Below are 14,201 nucleotides of genomic sequence, written 5' to 3'. Positions count from 1 at the left end.
TTAATACCCCTAACGCCTATGTCTCTAATTGTTTATGGGTGGTTGGTCAGGGGTACGCTTGTATTTTATAGATAACCCAGGTCCTTACGCTTTGTCTGTGCTCACCAGCCATCCCCGTGCAGTCACATGAGGCATGAGCACAGGGCTGCTACTTTTAAATGTGAAAGGGACTCTGAGGTCAACAGGATATCATCAGTGTAATGGAAGAGGAAGACAGCTCCTGTGGTGGTCAGCTGCCACAGAGCCCCACTTGCTAGCAGTCGGCCACCTCGGGTCACCCCGCCTCTTTCCATTTCCCATCCTTATTCCCCAACATCTCAGCGCTCACAGGAGTTTCCTCGGCCTCCTGGCTGGTATGCCAGTTGTTAGGCTGCACTGCGCAGGCCAGCAAGCCTTGTAGCTGCCCAGCCTTGAGACCAAAGAAAGAACCTGGAGACAGCGACAGAGACATCAATAGTTTGGTGGACAGGGGGAAGCTTACACGTCTGAAGCGAAAGGTCCCGGAGCAACACTCCACTGTGGGAGGCTGGGAGGCTGGGAGGCAGGCAGGCAGGCAGGCAGGCAGGCGGGCAGGCGGGCGGGCGGGCGGGCGGGCAGGCGGGCAGGCAATGGCAGCAACCTTTGCTACTTAGGGGAGAGGCTACCATTTATAGGGGGAATTGACGTCAGAGTAGCTCATTAGTTACCAAGGAAACCAGCAGCAGGGGCATGTCCCTCGAAGCCCCTCAGATTAACAACCACCACATGGGCAGATATTGCCCTTCAATAAGCTAGCAGGTGGAGCCGGTCTGGCCTAAGGATTTGAATAATCACTAGCTGGGGCAGGGGGCGAAGCACCTTCTGTGAGTAGGGAGCAGGAAAGCAGGGACTGGTGGAGCAGGGGATGTACAAAGTGTAGAACAGCCATCTTGAGTGGCCTGACCACATACTGGGCACCTCTAATCATCTTCCATATTTCTTAAAGATGACCAGTTATTATTCTGGCTTTAGATCTGACTATTCTTTCAGTGTTTTAAAATATTATTCATCTGGGCTTTAGATTAGGAGTAAATCAAATAATTAGAAACTCTTGGGCTATCTTCTTCTCTAACTTTGGGCTTTAATTCCTTTTCATCATGTTTATTTTTCCCTTCCTAAAGTTCAAGAGAGTTTTCCTTGCCCTGGAAGGCAGTCTTGTGTCGTGTCTAAGAGCACAGTCCCTGAAGTCAGATTAGGGCTTGAGTCCAGGCTCTGATGCTTACTGATTGTATAACCTTAGCCTCTCATGCCTTAGTTTTCTCATCTGTAAAATGGGAATAATCTCAGGACCTACCTCAAGGGCTGTTGTGGGGACTAAATGAGTTGATGCACGTAATATGTTTTTTAAAGTCTCAATAGATGTTGATTTCTATTATCAACAGCCTGTTGGAGAAGTCAGAAGTTAGTCTATGGTTTTTCTAGCTGACAGTTGTAGGTTTAAGTCTTCCTTCTTTATTTTCATGCTGTAATCAGCGTTTAACATCTCATTCCTATCTTTTGTGTTCATCTTAATCTCCAGAAGCTTTGGCTCATTGAGGGATTTAGTCTTTATTGACCAAGGGAGACTGTTCTGGGAGGGGCGGTGAGGATGGCAAAGGGAATTCATATTCAGGTCATTTGAGGATCTGTTAAAAGAATCGTGCTTTTTAAACAAGAAGAAAGGAGATTAAGTGATGAGGGTAAAATGGAGTTGCCCAGAATGAGATACATCTAAAGTTCAGAGAAAGCACACGCCGTGTGAACTGAGTCTAACTTTTTCATTCGCTTCTCGCAGTGTTTGTTGCACGTGCGTGCTGGGGCTTTCCCATTGGCACTTTCTCTACAGGCCATTCACCCAGCGTTCAGTGGTCTCAAATCATCTGGTTGGAACTGACTACATTTACAAGGTCTTTTACATAAATCGCAGAGCAGCAAAGCTGATAGCTAGACCAAGATTAGCAAGTCCCCCTAAGCCAATGTATGTGCACTGGCTGCTCCTACCCCCTCAGCCCTTCTGACCTCGCAGCAGTGTATCTTCCTTGTTCTTCTATCTCACTTAGGTATCAACAGAGCTTTCCTTACCTTGTGTTGCAAAAGATAAGAATGAACTGAGAAATAATTTAACCTATATAACATTTAGGGCTAATAAAGTTTTTAAGTTTTTTTTTAATCATTAAAAATAAGACAAACATTCTCAACTTCTATAAATAGTCCAGGGACTTCCCTGGTGGCGCAAGGGTTAAGAATATGCCTGCCAATGCAAGGGATGCAGGTTTAAGCCCTGGTCTGGGAACATCCCACATGCGGTGGAGCAACTAAACCCATGCACCACAACTCCTGAAGCCTGTGCGCCTAGAGCCCATGAGCCACAACTTCTGAGCCCGCGCACCACAACTACTGAAGCCCACGTGCCTAGAGCCCGTGCTCCGCAACAAGAGAAGCTACCGCAATGAGAAGCCAGCACATTGCAACAATGAGTAGCCCCCACTCACTGCAACTAGAGAAAGCCCACGGGCAACAATGAAGACCCAACGCAGCCAAAAATAAATAAATTATTTATTTAAAAAATTAAAAAAAAATGAAAATAGCCTAGGTTGCGTTCCCTAAGAAGCAGATTCTGAGACAGGGATTGTGTGCAGGAGGTTTACTGTGGGGTGATGTGGGGATGAACGCCCTTTGGGGAATAAGAGAAGGGGCTCAGAGGGCGGAGTTGAATTGCCATGTGGTTGCAATGAAGGCTCAGCTGATTTTATAGGCAGCTCGGATGATCCTTCAGGGCTGTCCCACCTTGAGGCAGGGGACCAAGCCTTTATGCTCCCCTCCCCACAAGATTGACCACAGCCATTCCATTCAGGCTGCCCTGGGGAAGGGGGCGTGACTCTGGGCTAGGCAGCTCTTCAGCTGAAGCCAGCTCCCAGAGGGGACTCAGCTGAGAGCCGTCAGCCATCAACACTCTAGCATTTGAGGTGAATAAGCACAACATACAGGATGCCATGGAGGAAGATAAAGCCAGGAAGGGGAGCAAGCCAGGAGGGCAGAAGGGCCACTCCCCTGGCTGGGCCGGGTCTTGGGGGGTGGCTGCCATGATTAGGCTTTGCCTCTGGGAGGGGCAAAGCCCTGAAATCTGAAGGTTTGTGCCCCACCAAATTCACACACGTATGTGCTTCCCAACCCTGTAACTTTAGCTTTGCATGTCGAGAAGGGGCCACTGCCGTCAGGGGACACAGTCAGAATCCCATCAAACTTTAAGCTATGGCTGTTGCTCAGGCCCATGTGCCAAGAGAAAAAGGAAATGTAGGGGTGAACAGGGCTGCTGCTCCTCAGCAGGGCAGGAAAGAGTTTGTCTGGTGCTCGGGGGATCCATGGAGTGTCTCTTGGTCTTTGCATGCCCAGTTTTAATGGTAGTCAATGGACAAGGGCAGTGACGACAGCCTGAGGAGGACATAGTAGATTTAGGCACAGACACCTTAGGGACAGTGATCTGGGTCACTTCTCCAGCCACTTAGACCAGCAGGGGGATGAGGGAAATATACAATGGGAGGTGGAGGAGGGAGTATGGTTCACGGCCTCAGTTTAGCTGTGGCAGTGGGGTCTGTAGTTCATCACACTAACCTTTCTCTTGTAAGTTTCCCAGCAAACCAGGTCAACCAGAAGTATGGAATGGATAATTCCATGGATCGTGTAGCAATGTAGAATTTACTATTGGGAAAAGTCCTGGTACAGATTGACCCATGCAGTTCGCACCCACACTGTTCAAGTGTCAACTGTATTTATGAATTATGGAATTCAGAATTATGGAATTACAGAATTATGGAATGGATGAGATGGAACTGAGAGGTGCCAGAAGTGAGCTACAATGGATATTGTAGTGTTTACTCAGATCCCCTCTTCAGGGCAAATGCACCTAATCCCCAGCTGCTGGGAATATCAGACACTGTCTGCCCACAGCTCTGTCCATCAATGGTTAATTCCACTTGGCACAGTGGACTGCTTTGTCCAAGTTTCCACGCCCTTCCCAGGGAGCATCCCCCAGCTAACAACTGGCTATTGAGAGGATACGAAAACCCAATTCCCTTGCTTCAATTTGGGACAACTCCAGAGGTCCTTATCAGAGTTTTTCAAGCTCCACAGAGCTAGGTGTCAACTGCAGTCTCACTGCAGGTCAGCAGCTCCCTCTGCCCAATCCTGCCTTCCTGCTTTCCTTACAAGGGTACCTCCAAGAACACTCCTCGATAAACCTTCTACAAGCAGTTCTGTTTCAGAGTCTGTCTCCAGAGAGCCCAATATAAAACAGTGTCCATCTCCACGAATGAGCAATCATCAGGAATGATCACTGGTTGACTGAACCCAATAGTGCCAAAATACAGTTGACCCTTAAACAAAGTGGGTTCGAACTGCATGGGTTCATCTGTACCAGGATTTTCTCCAATAGTAAATACTACGTTGCTACACGATGCATGTTGGTTGAAAACATGGATGTGGGACCACGTATATGGAGGAACCAAGTATATGGGGGAAATATGAATACAGAGGACCAAGTATAAGTTTATGCTGGTTTTCTACTGTGCAGATGGTGGGCGTGCGTAACCCCACGTTGTTCAAGGGTAAACTGTAGTTCTTTATGAAATGAAGAAAAACACTTGAATTGATTACACAAGGATTCTTATCAGGCAGAGAACTGTCATTTGTTTAGGAAAATATCTTGATAAACTGACTGGTAGGGAATGGGACTCAATAGCAAGAACGATGGCAACAAAGTGGAATGACTGAATTGCTCTGCTGCAATAAAGAATGAAATTTGTATGGAGAGGTTGGAAAGGAAAGGATGGAGCGAGGTGGTATGATCAGACGGGGTGTTCTATGTAGTTGAAAGTTAAAGGATATTTTAAAGAATGGAGATATGTCAAGGTCAATGGAGATATCAACTGAGGTTGCTTCCATTACTGACTTGCTCCAAATTTTAAAGAAAATATAAAACACTGAAGTTGTTTGTGCAAATAGGAATTCTGTGAAAAGCGTAGAAGGAGCAGCCCATGAGGAGGCTGGAGCATGGAAGCTGAGTGAACATGAGAATATACCCTCTGGGTATTTGTAGGAGATGTTGAAAAAGCTTTGGACTCCCATAGACTCTAGAAGGGGGGTTCAAGCCAGTGTTCTCTAGAACTTAAAGGGCTAGAAGCACCACCTAATAATATCTGGATTACATTCATGAGAATTGACCCACTAGGGAAGTTTAAACACGGAAGTTGGGTCTACAGTTCTGGAAATGAAGTAGGAACTCTTGGAAAGATACTACGGGTATATGTGGCAAAATTTTGCATCATCTGAGGGTATCTGATCAAAACTGGGGATCCAAAGGTGAAAGGCCAGTGATCCCAGGTCTGGATAAGGGAGCCAATACTTCTTCAGTGTTTTCTCTTTTTTTTAAATTAATTATCTATTTATACGTATCAGTGTATATATATATGTCAATCCCAATCTCCCAATTCATCCCACCACCAACCACCACCCCCCACCCCGCTTTCCCCTTTCTTCAATGATTTCTGAGGCCAGAATTGCATTCTGGGAGAAAACTCAGATAACACACCATCAAAAAGCTGATAGGAATCAGGAATATGAAGTTCTTTTCTCCCATGGCTGCGCCTCATTAACATACTAACACTCTGTTCTCTGCTAATGATTTGATCGCAGCTGCCTCACAGCTATTCAGTGTGGAAATCCTTGTGAGAAGAAGCTGCAGCCCTGAAATGCCTCTGGAGAGTGACCTGTTAATGGTGATGTATCTGTCCCTGAACTCAAAGCTGCCAAAGGAGACAAAGAAGACCTTTCCTGGGTCTCCAGAGAAGGGAGAGTAGGGAGAAGCCCTCAAAGTTACATCTTTAGCCTTTATCCTTTTCTGGGGTCATAAATAACATGATCTCATACGAGGAGAGACCTCATCTTGTCCATGGGCAGCAGTTTAGAGAGTGCGCTATGCTCCTGAGGGGCTCTTGCCAACCATGCATAGAGGGTGCGTCGCTCCTGTGGCAGCTGCTCTCTAGGTGTCCACACTGGAGTAGCTCCAGAGGAAGACCTACAGTGGCACCTTCCTTCTGGGCCAGCCTCAACTCTGCCAACGCTCTGTCAAGAGGTTTATAACATTGCTGTTATTCCCACTCTTCAGGCAGAAATCTGCTTGGTGTTTGGTTTTTTGAAGTCATGTGGTAACTGAAATATGTTTAAGATGTGGCCAGCAAAGTCCAAGTATACTTGGGAAGAACACCCACAGGATTCTAAAGTCTAATTTTGTTGTGCAAATCATGTAAACACAAAAGTTTATTATGCTGTATTTGAGAAGACACTATCTTTAGGTAACTGGCATGGCTTCCTAGTTGGTATGTAGAAATGCCTTCATCCTCTCCTTCATTCAGTGAACACTGTTTGAACATCTGCCTGTGCAAGGCACTTGCAATGTTAGAGAGACTGCCTGCAAGATCACCCTCACTTCTGACAGCAATGGAAAGTTCGGGGGGGTTCCCAAGTCCACCCTCGGGTTTGCTAATTCACTCAAAAGACTTGCAGAATTCACTGAAAGCTGTAATACTCACAATTATGCTTTATTACAGAAAAAGTACATAGATTAAAATCAGCCAAAAGAAGAGATGCATAGGGCAGAGTCCAGGGAGCTTCCAAGAGCAGAGCCTGCAGTAGTCCTCTCCCAGGGGAGTCATGGAGAGCACTACTCTCCTGGCTAAAATGAATGACAATATGCATGGAGTATGGCCAACCAGAGAGGCTCTTCTGGGACCTGGTGTCCAGACTTTTTATTGCAGCTCCATTATGCAGACATGGTTGACAGCCCATGTGGCTGACCTGTACTTTCTAGCCCCTCTGAAGGCCAAGGTAATACTGCATGGCCCCAAACCCCCATCCTACATCACACTGCTGGACTATCTTGTGTGGCCCAAGGCTCCTAGGTAAACAAAGACACTCTTCTCCGGTAGGATATTCTAAAAGCCTAGAGATCACCTCCTAGGAACGGAGGGCAAAGGCCAGAATTCTCTTTGGGCAAGGTTAATTCTTTACCACACAAAAACATTCTAGGCTCTGGGGATACAGCAGCAATTAAAACAGATAAAAATCTCTACCCTCCTGGAGTCCACTCTCACATATAGTATATTGCTCCAAGGTTGCATGCCCTAAGCCCCTGCTGGTTTGTTAGCCTGAAGCACATTATTTTCCTAGGAACAGCTCCCCAAAGAATCCTAGCCATTTCCAGGGATCCTTGCAAACAGAACCCAAGTGTTACTTATATTAGGATCACTGATCCTCTTGGAATCCTGGGATAAAAGAAGTAAAGGAGAGATGTTTTTCTTACAGAACAGAACACCTGTCAGTTGGGTCTCTAGTGACAGAATTCTTTGTTTTGTACTCGAGCTCTCTCCTTTTCATGATCCAATCCTGTAAATCATACCCTGTGCTTACAATGACTGCTCATTCCAAACTCTAGGCTTGGGGATTTCACCTGGTCTGTTCTGCCAGCTGTTTTGTCTGTGGTTGCTCTGTCATCCCAGGTTGGCCTCCTTCAGAGATCCAGTCTATCTGACGGGTCTGATCACCTATTCTCTGCTGTTGGGGACCCAGAGGGATCCAGATGCCAGTTTGGGCTAAGAAAGCCAAAGTCGCCATGGAATAGAATCGAGTCTGCATTGGGAAGAGAACTGCATTCCCTCCAAAAGGCAGGGCAAAGCCGACGCATTCTCAGAAAGGGTTGCAGAAAATGTTGGCCAAGATTAACAAGAATCCTGCCCAAGAGGATGGCCTTGCAAGGGAGATGCTGAGACACACCACAGGAAGATGCTAAGTGCGGGTGTGCTACTGATAGGAAGAAGCCAGTCAAAGGAGCACTGCCTCCAGCATGGGGTGCTAGTCAGGGGACCCTCTCAGGGGAACCACCATGAGAAAGGATCAGCTTTAAACAGCCGTCAAGTCCAGAGAGCACAAAGTCACCTTAGGATAGTATCAGCCAAGTGTGAACTTTTCACTCCTGCCTATTCTTTCCCCCTTCTTGTGCTCCCATCTCAGAGAGGCCAGAAACTGCCCTGAGGAATCAGAGAGGAGAAGTGGGGAAAAGAAAAAACTCTCCCTTGAAGCCTCCAGGGACCTTGGCCCTGGGAGAGGGAAGAAGACCCGTCTTTGAACTAAACATGGAAATGTTGAATAGATTGAAGTGGACATTCTAATTGCAGAATTAAGACTATGTGACTTACAGTAACTCCTGGCATATAAAGGTGCGTTTGATTAAACAATCCTCTATTGATGAGGACACTCTGCACAGACAGAAGAGGGAGAGAGATGTTGTTCTCACGTTCCTCCTGCTCCTTCTGTAAATGATTTGATCTCATCCTCGTTGGCCTGCAGGCACCCCTGCCCCTCACATGTTTCTGAGATCTTAGAGCAGAGGGCTCATCCTGATCAGCCATGAGTACCCCACAAACTTTGCCTGTTTTCAGCTTGGACAATGTTCCCCGAGAATCTGCTTTATTGGGGGAAATATGTACTTAAAGTAGAAAATATGTGTTTATTAACATTCAAGCTCCCCCAGTACAAGGTCACAGAAAAATTTCTCAGCATTTTGATGATTCTAAATGCTGAATACATAGTTAATATAGTATATAATTTAGTGTCTCACGATGTATTACTATCCATCACAAATTCTGTTAAATATAGGTGACCATTTTCCAATCACATATTTGAAAAGAACAATTTCTCTGTTCATACTTCGACAGTTTAATTAGTATAAAAGATTTTTTGTCTAAAAACATGATCTGAGACTCAACAGAAAGTTACTCAAGTTCAGCATTTCTACGCATGAGTTTATCTTTCTCATTTGCTCACGCTTAATCGAAATCTTAAAGGATTCTGGCTCTTGGCAAATCAAGGCCAGAGACATGTTAGTTTCGCTGTTGAATCAAATTAATGTATACCACTTCTGTGGAATGAATAATCCTCTTAAGGCCATTATTTTATAATCTGCGTTACCCTAGACTGTTTCTGCCAGTGCAAATCTATTTGGTATTTGGAAAGATGGCTACTGAAGGTATCTGTTTCTTTGAGAAAAATGCTTAATGACTTACGTTTCTCTCGCAAATGGTGGCCATTTGGGGAAGTCTCCAAACAGAGATGCATTCCAAATCAACACTGCTAGATAATTGTTTGTTTTATAAAACAGAAATTTGTCCCAGGGTGACTGTGGTAGCAGCAACTGTCCATTGTGTGAAACACATTTGCATATTGGGATCTAATTTGATTTCCACAAGTGATACTGTGAATTTTCTTTTTTTTTTTTTCAGTTTTATGCTATGTGTTAGGCTGAAGGGTGGTCTGATGCTTGAGCCTAGCACCTTTGGAATATTGCTTATAAGGGAAATGAAGTAAACTCCCATGTGTTTACACTTGATTGAAAAACTATGTTGGCAATCTGATTCAGCTGTGGAATCATGTAATAAATTATTTCTACAGAGATATCTAAAGGGGGCAGAAAATGCAAGTAGATACGTAAACAAACATTTTAAAGGGAATAACCTGAAGCAACCCTTCTCGCCACAGTCCCTCCTGAAGTTGGGCTAAGTTCATGGCTGGATCCTCAGCTGCTGAAAGGCAGAAGCTGATCCTTATGCTTTCTCACCTAGACTCCGGCACTGGGTTGCTGAGGGTCTCCCCGACTCCAGAGCCTCTCCCACAGCGTTCACAGAAGTTCTGATCACAGTAATCCCTTGCCTAAAACTCTCCCTCAGCTCCTGCTTTCTGCTGAAGAGAAGCCCTCAACTCCCTTAGCCTCAAGATCCTTTGTGGTTCAGCCTCTATTCCCTTTTCCAAGGTCATCGTTGCCTCTTCCCCACAGACCCTCTTTCATTTCTCGGCTCAGAGAGAAAGCATCTTATTGGACATCACATTGAAATCAGGTTTTTTTGGCTGCACTACCTGGCTTGTGGGATCTTAGTTTCCTGATCAGGGATCAAACCCAGGCCCTGGCAGTGAAAGTGCCAGAGTCCTAAGCACTGGGCCGCCAGGGAATTCCCTGAGATCAAAGTGTTGTGGGGCCCGAAGTGCATGTAATTTGGGGACCTTCTTAACAAAATTCCAGATTATCCTAATAAAAGTAAACACTTAAGTACTTATTAAGAATGAGAAAATAAATCACAGCAAAGTACAAATTCCACAAAGCATTGATAAAATACACCTCACTATAACCTCTCACTGGTCAGGATGGCCATCATCAAAAAGTCTACAAGCTATAAGTGCTGGAAAAAAGAAAATGCTGGAGAGAGTGTGGAGAAAAGGGAACCCTCCTGCACTGTTTTTTTCTGCATGTTCCTATAATTCACTCTTTCTTATTGGTTTATTAAGTAATATAGTAACCTATTCATGGTACATTTAAAATTGTTTGGTCTGCATTATCAATAGATTTTCTCTTTTGATAGGTGTTATTGAGAACTCAATCTTTTGCTTCCAATTTTGCCATCAAACCACTCAACCTCTATCCACAGTGATTCCTAGGGAAGAAGAGGCCTAGAAGCCCGATTCAGATGGTTTCATTATGCGTTGGGTACTCCATTTACCCACAACAGCAAGAAACTGGGGAAAGCAGGGCCTGAGGAGAATTGAGTAGGTGTATCAGCATTTTTTGAAAGATAAAACTCACTTGGCAGTCCAAGTCTGTGGACTCTATGACTAAGGAGCTACCCTAGTGATGGGTTCTTGAACACTGCAGAGAAGAGGGACCCAGGGAAGGAAGGACCATAATCCTCGATAATCTGCAGGTAGAAGGTTTGAACATTGGGCCCTGAGTCACCTTTGTGGGAAGTCGCTTCTTATACCCTAACCTGATATAAAGGGACTTTTCATATATATCTACTGTGTACTTTTCAAATAAGACTGTTTTGAACCAAGGAGTTACTGTTATCTTGGTGTGTGTGTGTGTTTATACTTCTCTCTGAATAATAGATGTCTGGCATGGGTTCTTAAATTTTCAGATCTTCTCAAGCAATCCCACTCCTGGGCATATATCCAGACAAAACTATAATTCAAAAAGATACATGCATCCCTATGTTCACAGCACCAGCACTATTTACAATAGCCAATGCATGAAAACAACTTAAATGTCCATCGACACATGAATGGATGCAGAAGATGTGGTACATATATATACAATGGAATACTAGTAAGCCATAACAAAGAAGAAAATAATGCCATTTGCAGCAACATGGATGCAACTAGAGATCATCATACTAAGTGAAGTGAGTCAGAAAGAGAAAGACAAATACCATGATATCACTTATATGTGGAATCTAAAATAGGACACAAATGAACCTATCTATGAAACAGAAACAGACTTACAGGGAACAGACTGGTGGTTGTCGAAGGGGATTGGGCTGGGGGAGGGATGGAGTGGGAGGCTGGGGTTAGCAGATGTAAGCTTTTATATATAAAGTGGATAAACAACAAGGTCCTACTGTATAGCACAGAGAACTATATTCAATATCCTAAGATAAACCATAATGGAAAAGAATGTATATATAAAAAAGAAGAATGTATATATATGTAACTGAATCACTTTGCTGTACAGCATAAATTAACACAACATTGTAAATCAACTATACCTCAATAAAACAATTTTCAGATCTTCCTTCCTTATTGCAGTAACAGCTGGAAGTATCTACCCATCAATTGTTGACTTATTATTTGGAGATATAAAAGAGAAACTGGAACCTAATCTCTGAAAACTTAACTCAAAGGAGCTATTGAAACATAACCAGATACGCATACTTAAAACCAGTTCCATTGGGCTTCCCTGCTGGCGCAGTGGTTAAGAATCCGCCTGCCAATGCAGGGGACATGGGTTTGAGCCCTGGTCCCGGAAGATCCCACTCGCCGCAGAGCAACTAAGCTCGTGTGCCACAACTACTAAGCCTGCTCTCTAGAGTCTGCGAGCCACAACTACTGAGCCCATGTGTTGCAACTACTGAAGCCCACATGCCTAGAGTCCGTGCTCCGCAATAAGAGAAGCCACCGCAATGAGAAGGCCACACACTGCAACGGAGAGTAGCCCCCGCTCGACACAACTGGAGGAAGCCTGCACGCAGCAATGAAGACCGAATGCAGCCAAATATAATTAAATAAAATAAATAAACTTATCCAAAAAAACACCCAGTTAAATTGGATTTAGGTCAGTTGAATCCCTGAAATTTCTGAGGCTGATCCATGTCTTCAACACTTGTATTTTATTTAAAAAATTATTATTATTATTATAGCCATCCTAGTGGGTGTGATGTCCATATTATTCTTTAGGTTAAAAAAAAAACATGTTTTAATATATGATGTAGTGGTGTAGCCTGCCAGAAGTGATGTGTTGCCAGAGATTTAATCTGTGGGTTCTTCTCCCCAAACAATCTTTGGTTATAAAAAGGGACTAACAATTCCACTCCTTGGATTTATTAAAGGTAACTCCTCCAGAACTTAGAAGCAGGTTCCTCAGAAGAATTCCTTAGGTTAGAGAGCGGTTCCCCTGGAATCCCTAAGTGTAGCCTCCCTTTGGGGGAGGCAGGTGAGTAGCCTCATTGTCTGAAACAGGGAAAACAGTCCGATTCTGTATTTTGAGGGCTTAAAAGATAAAGTGCAGTGGGTCTCAGAGAAGGAGGGGAGGAATTTATTTTGACTTTGTGAGGTGAAGAACACTGGAACCAGATCTGATTCCATGCTTCTGGGGCTCACTGGGGTCTTGGAGGTCGGCTGGGGTGAGGGGAGGGGAAAGTGACCATTCAGTGCTATATACTGCGAGCCCTATGCTACTGTTACACTTGACCCTTTGCACTCTTTTCCAAATCGTGGGACTAATGTAGTTACCTTGTTGATGAAGACATTAAGTCAAATAGAAGTTGACTTTTTCAACCTTGGAGAGCCTTCTTTCTAGCTGATGTTACCAGGGGAAGCAATGAAAGGAAAGGCAAGATGTAGTTCTTTACCTCATCTATCAAAACCCTATTGGCCATAGTAAACCTTTATTAGAAACTTCAAGTAACAGATCAATGATCAATAGTCCCCGGGAACAATTCTCCCACTTTTTTCTACATCAGTGCTTCACCCCCACCTCTGCAATTGTATGGACTCTTTGAAAAAACAGACCAGTTTGTGTTTTTTTTTTAATGCCCACATTCTGGATTTGTCTGTTTGTTTCATAATGCTACTTAATCTGTTCCTGTATCCCTTGAATTTCCTGTAAAGTGGAGCTAAAGGCTTCATTAACTTCAAGTTAAACATTTTTGGCAAGAATTGGTCATAGGTGATGCAGTGTACTTCATGTTGCAACTCACAAAAAGCCATATAATCTCATGCTGTCCCACTACTGGTGATGCTTTAGTCATTTGGTTAAGATGGTGACCGCTAGGTGTCACCATTGTAAAGTAAGGTTTTTGTTCTGCAGTTACAAAGTGGAGTTGCTTGAAAGATATTCTCATTGACAAATATTCTTATTTAGGGTTTGAAAGCAGCCCCCCCATACTTTAATGGATTTGGGGATAACATTGTCAACTTGATGCAGTGTCCTGTAAGTCATCTTTAAGTGGCAAAAACATGTAGACATCACGAGGTACAGCATTATGTTAGACACCTCACTTGCGGACTTCATATGTTTATATGTTCAATCCATCATAGTCATCTTTCCTTTTGGTGCTCCTCTGCAACTTTAAAAAAAAGGTCACTGGAGCTTTGTTATTATAAATAAAAGCTGGTAGTATGTGTGCATGTGATTTTCTTAACAGAATCAGGTATATCACAATGGAAAATATCAGACATTAGGCAATTGTTTTAGTTAGAGGAACGTAATGGAAATTTTAGAAAATTAAAATTCAGGAAAAACAATTGAAGAGGCTTAAAGACGTGTTATCTCCAGTGATTTAAAGGACATGAGAAAGTTCTCAAATCCTTTCCACCAGTTCTCAGAGCCTTGTAAAGCATTTCCACTTTAAAGATAAAGAACATCCTCTTGTTTATTGATGTTTTGCAATAGGTGGTGCTATAGAAAGCCCCTCACTGGTCACCAGAAGATTTTGAGGGTTGATGCTGTAGTTCTTATTTGTTCATTTCTTCTTTTGGTTTATCCTTTTGTGATTTGATTGTTTTTGAATCTATTGTATGCTTTTGATTTGTGGCTACCCTGGTTTTCA

The sequence above is a fragment of the Grampus griseus genome (genome assembly GCF_964374135.1).
Source record: "Grampus griseus genome assembly, chromosome: 6".
NCBI lineage: Eukaryota > Metazoa > Chordata > Mammalia > Artiodactyla > Delphinidae > Grampus > Grampus griseus.
The sequence above is the reverse complement of the archived record's forward strand: the minus strand, read 5'-3'. Positions refer to the sequence as shown.